The sequence below is a fragment of the Varroa destructor genome, unplaced genomic scaffold (genome assembly GCF_002443255.2).
Source record: "Varroa destructor unplaced genomic scaffold, Vdes_3.0 BEIS01000007.1, whole genome shotgun sequence".
Taxonomy (NCBI): domain Eukaryota; kingdom Metazoa; phylum Arthropoda; class Arachnida; order Mesostigmata; family Varroidae; genus Varroa; species Varroa destructor.
This window is the reverse complement of record NW_019211460.1, coordinates 1,738,892-1,745,002: the sequence shown is the minus strand read 5'-3', so window position 1 is coordinate 1,745,002 and position 6,111 is coordinate 1,738,892.

The following is a 6,111-nucleotide window of genomic DNA, read 5'->3' as shown; positions in this document are numbered from 1 at the left end:
ATTAAATAATTGATCCTACTTATATATTTTTACGCAATCAGAATCACTCGCAGAAATGTTTCTACTACAAGAAGCTGAATGGGGCTGAGTTTCTTTGTGGAACGTATATGGACTGATTTGTGCCACCAATGGCTACTTCTGAGTAGGCGGTGAAGCTATAACAACTAGACATAACATTGTAATAGTTAAAATTGTACAAAGTTCTATCGAAATATGTAGGATAACACGACGTCGCCCATTAGCTCCTTTTGAATTCTGACAATCAAAAAATGTATGCGTCTCATATTATTGATTTTACATATTGACTCTTTATTTAGAATAGGTCTGAATACGGGATCGCAGAGAAAGCTGGCGCTTTTTAGGTCGGATATCCCTAATTGCATTTTACATGCCCTGGACTTCTTGTACCTGATGAAACGTATCGTTTCATCTAATCATTTGTTACAAAAATGAAAACTGTCTAATGGCTTTAATGGTGGTAAGTGGTGGTGTTTAATGGTGCCTGTACCCGCGTCTGCTTTTCGAAATACTGCTCAGGCTAAAGGGGTAGTACGCTTGATATGTGGGTATTGATGGTATTGAAATAATTATCTTACCTCTATAGAAATGTTTTGAATTGCACTTGATTTGTTTTGAAGCAAACACACCTCAGAAGGTCGCACGTATTTCCAAGAAACCCATTAAATCGGCAATCCACTAGGCGTGTTTCCTTAAGCGTAGAAGCAAAAATGACAATGGTCGTAATAAGTTCTTCTTTACAACAGCTCAACAGGGCTGAGATGTTAGATAGTATTAACCTGGTGTTTATGTAGCAAGGGAATCACTGAAAACGACATTATGTTGATAGGACGTATAAGGAGATGATAGGTGACAGAGATCATTAGGATAAGCGATCCAACGATGACATAAGGCGTTTACCAACATAAAGCTGTACAAGCACTGATTCAAGTTAAGGTTATAATGTACGGAATGCTCAGCTAGGAGGAAGGGTCATATAAACACACTATATGTGTGTTATTCGTATATATATATATATATATTGAAGCGGACTGATTTAGATTTCTCATTGACGCACAAGAACAGGCGCTACGCTAATATATGTGGCCTTCAACCTCTATACGTTTCGACAATTATTGAAATGCTTCAGTCCACCAACTTGGTCAGAATGTCCTCATCCCGCAGCCCATCTAACATACTATGTACTCTAGCCTCATTAGGCCTGCTTTTGTTGTATTCTCTTGTTTACGCTTTCGTTCCCGACCCGACCTGGCGATCTTGGCTGTTCGCACAATGCCCGTCTCGTCGATGCGCACCACTCAGCCTTAGCCTGCTCCTGTAAGGAATCATCGGCCTTCGACACTAATGCTGTCGGCCAAGTGTCTAGTAAGCAGTGTGTTAACTTGAGCAGAACACCGATTCTGAGATGTAGTTGAACTTATCTTTACCGAAATGATGGACTCACGGGTTTACTAAATTTTGATGTCAATCGATGGCACCAGGAAAGCTCTATTGCCATCGTTCTCTTGACGGTAGAAGCCTCACTAGCGACGCGTTCCTGGAAATTCACACCCAAATTGCTCAGTCGGGAAAGTACCACTGTGTTACCTGACGCAGGATCCCCTCGAAGCCTGAATAGTTTGATGAGTTTCTTTAGACAGATCTAGGTATTCGGCACTAAAGTGTCAGATACTCGCCAGCCTCTCTAACTACAGCAGCCATTAGATTCATACCCTTCTGATGACAGGCCGGCAGTATTAGGTTTTCAGCAGATTGCAAATGTACTCGGCGTAAACCTTCTCAACCGGTTTGGAAGAGTAGAAGGGGAATCTATCGACTTTTTACTCTGCCCGTAGTTTCCAGTTGACGGCCTCGTATGGATGGCGCCAGAGGTATTTCACCGTCGGTCAAGGTGTCCTAACTAAATGTGACATAGCTCTGCAGACGAACTCCCATATGGGTACAGACATTATATGCTGTATGGTTTTGAAACGATGCCTTACTATCGGGCGATATCGGTGTTGCACACTGAAAAGGTTCGTAAAAGAGTTATTCCGTGCATATTAAATTTTTTAAGACCATACCTTCAAGGTTAGGACAGGCGAAGGGTTCTCTAAATGGGAAACAGATTTCCTACAAGGTACGGCTTTGGGTAGTGTTATTTTATCATGGCGTAGCGTCCAGTAGTGTGAATATACGCGCATAGTAATAATAGCAATAATAATTATTATTATTGTATAAAATGATAAGGTTCAGGAGACCTTGGACAATTTTTTATCTGATCTGTTAAGATACGTTGAAGACTAGTAGCATGTACGCGTAGAGTAATGGCCCCAGGGATCAGAGAATATAGGAGGAATCATAACAGTGGGCGCCAGTCCTGCTTAAGCTAATCAGGTATGGCACCCATTGCAAACAAACGGTCTTGCTCTCTTTGAATAAGTGTATCCTCTTCAAAATATGCGCGGTGATGGTTCTGCGGCCAGGTATGACCAGCCGAGCGAAGGCCTGCTGACTTGTATTTTGGAGCCAGACTCATCAGCTATCTAGTTCTATTTTACTTATGCCGTTGTAATTAAATTTAAAAAGTTACGGGTCTTGCCGCCCGTCAGATGTTCGCTGCAGTATACCTCAAATAGATATATTGAATATGGTGAGTATTACACTTTGAATGGAAGCGTAAGCCGTCAGCCCAGCAATTAGTCAAGCAACGCTCGCTTGACCTCAACGAACTTCACAAATCTTTCATCTTCTTTTTTTAAGGCAGCTGAAGACGCGTTTAATCCGACTTCCTTCAGCAAAAAGCACTCGTACAAGTTTTACTTGAGCGCTTCTCACGTGCCAGAAATGCGAGGCACTTCAACCCGCAGCAGAAGTGCTCAACTAATTGTGAAAACCTATCCGTCTTGCACAATATCTGCTAAATTTGACATTGTCATTTAGTCGAACGCTCGAATCCTATAATCCATCTCTTTGCCTGGCTACTTTCACTCTGTCGCTCAGACAACGAGGACGACGCGGTTCGGTTCAACACGATACATATTAACTTGGCTTTATTAGCGGATGTTGAATTCCGTACACGGATACTTATCGTTGGAACAAATTTTAACACTGAAACCATGAGTTTGATCGTTCCGTACTTACTACCGGGACTCCTTATTTACGCCCATTTAGACGTTACGGCACTCTTCAGAAATACTAAAAATCGTTGCAATTTGTATATCAAGAACGTACAATTTTTATTTCATAGAAGATGGCATACAGTCTCTCGCATCCCAAATAGATGTTAGAGAAATTGTCCAAGGCATGAACTTTGGGAGACGGCAGATTAGTCACCACTTTTACCGGGAATATTGAGTTCTTGATGGAAAAGCCTGAAGTGTATATTCCACAAGAAAAATCGTGAGTTAATGCCGGATATGAAGCATGCCGATCGAAACCTTGGGAGCCGCCTTCAAGCTGGAACTTTTAGTAGTTTTCTATTAGTTTGCATACTCGTCGGTGAAACAGGGAGTGCCGATGTATGAAAGAGTGCAATTTCTAATGATGAGTTAGAAGGCGTGGATGGCTGCGATAATTGGAAATGATATACACACCATAATGATAATTTAGTTTAACTCAACCATATTTGTATACTAAATATATGGTAATTTCTACCAATTGTTTTTTGCTAGACTGTTAAATGTATTATTAAAGAAATTAAATTAAATTTATAGCTCTTACAGCAGGATGTTACTTCAACAAATGAAATTTTCAAGATTCAACACGATCGCCAATCTTCGAAATGGCGGTGTCTTCATGGTCATCTATTTGTGCTATAAAACAATAATAGCACAGCCCGCCACAGTACCTTCACGGGGAAAGGGCGTGTCCTATTCGCTCGGTTCGCTAAAAAGCAAATAGTTCTGTCGGCTTCTAATTTGTCAAGGTTTTATCTTGTTTCCTCCTGAGTTTTTCCTTCTTTCTGCGTTTTTTCATCACAGTGACTCGCTGACAAACGCTATAAGCTCGACGAACGCTCTAAAAAGACCTTCTTTTCAGACCACAAAGTGCTTGCATTATTAGACGCCATCAAAGATACCGGATGCAAATTTCACGGCTGCCAATAATAAAAAAAAAACAACGCTTTTTACTTTTATAAAGGGTCCACATGTGGTTAATGTGATGAGATTATTTCCGTAACGTTTAAAACCGTAGAAGCTTTTCGCTTTATTATTGAGTTCGAGTTCAGCTACTCCATTTCAAATCGGAGCTGAGAAAACGTTGACTGAATATTTATTAAGTGAGTTTCTTTAAAAGACCGGTTTCATAAATTCAATAGATTGCAACTGGCAAATAACTATCTGCAAAGTGTTCTCGTCAGGATCTGGGTTGTCTTTTAGGACGATGGTAGCCTGGCTGCCTGGACACGTGTAAATCGACTGTAAGCCACAGTGTTAAGTTATATATTAATTCTAAGGTCGGAAAAATCGAGCCCTAATTTGCCTTCGTATTACCTGCCTCTCCTTGGTGGGTATTGCAATACAAAGCTCAAGAAAAAATGCGCGAATATAAATACATTGCTGCGTTGTGAAATATGAATGTTAGACATGTTTTTTTTTTTAAAGGCGAGATTTTCCCGACGCAGGCACTCTGATTTAATGGCGAAATTGATTACCGTATAGGTCATAGGCCCATCAGCAAATCGCAGACGTGTATCAGGGCTGATCACGGCCAATTAGACACACGATTTGTTTGTCTTTTTAAGGAATCCCGCTAAGATTGCTTGCACTCCTTGTTCAGAACTCTGATTTGAATATTTTATTACATATTCTTGTACTGTGTGGTAATATGGCTAGTAACGATCTGCTATACTTTGCAATGCACGGACCTTGTATTTAAATATATCATATTTACTGTGAACTAAGTAAAAAAAAACTTGATATCAGTTTGAGTTTTTACAGAGAGGCGGATCCTTTGAGAGCAGTTCTGAGTGCAACTTACTATGATGCATTACTCCACAAATATATTAGCTGAAAAAAATCAAACACTTTCTAAATAAATGTAAAAATAATGATAAGCAAATAATAATTATTGATGAAACAAGGTGTTTATTTCGCGTTCTGTAATCTGTGTCGGTCGCAGTCCTACTTTCTAAAATCAGTTATATCTATTTTGAAATAATTAAATTATTTTTCCATCCTTAAAATCTTCGATGGTTCCTTCCCAAATGCCTTTAGCCATAGGATATCTAATAATAGACGTCCTAGGAGAAGGTCGGATTTCTTATTTTTCTGCTCTTGGCCTCGTCACTTTTGGCATCTTTGTTTTCACATCCTCTTCCACATCAATTTTGCCGTACGAACGTTTCTGTCATTAAACAATTGTGGTTTTTAATGTTCTCTTCGTTTTCATCCTGGCAGTCATTCTTCGGCACCCAATCCTCACGCCGTTTTTTTTCCCTATAAACTGTTCCGCTTAAAAATTCGGTAGTAAGTAGACCTCGGACGGCCTGGCTTGTTTGGTCACTTTTTCAGTTCTTTCTGTTGCACTCACTTGTTTGTCGTTTCTTTCTTTGTCCTTTTTAATGTCCTGTATTATTAAGGTTTTCACTTTTGAAGGTTTACGCATTTATTCGCTGGCTGCCCGCTTCTACTAATTTGCCATGCGCCGAAAATTGTTCCAAATAGCTTGGGAAAGCTGTTTTCCGTTCTATCCTAACGTTGTGCATACATTGATTGTGAGCCTATACATAGTAGTCAGACATACGCATTCGTTCTCCTCAATGACCGTGGCGTTGGCACGCCCGCGCAGAAACTCACTGCAGAAGAAGTCCGCCTACTTAGAGAAGGGTGGGCCGAAGAGGGACAACATCTATGGGACGCACCGTTTTTTACTTTTACACATGAGAATCTTTTCCCAGACATGTCGTTTCCTACGCAGAGCTGTCCTGCTAAGCCAAGTCTACTTATAAAAATATATCTAGCTTTTGTTCGAATTTATCTGAACGTAATCAGCGTTTCGAAAAATTTGTACTTCTATGCATCCGGTCATTATATATCAATAAGAGTAGTGTCAATCTATTCTCATCGATACGTAGAGATATATGTATAGATGCGTTATCGGGTTTCGCGA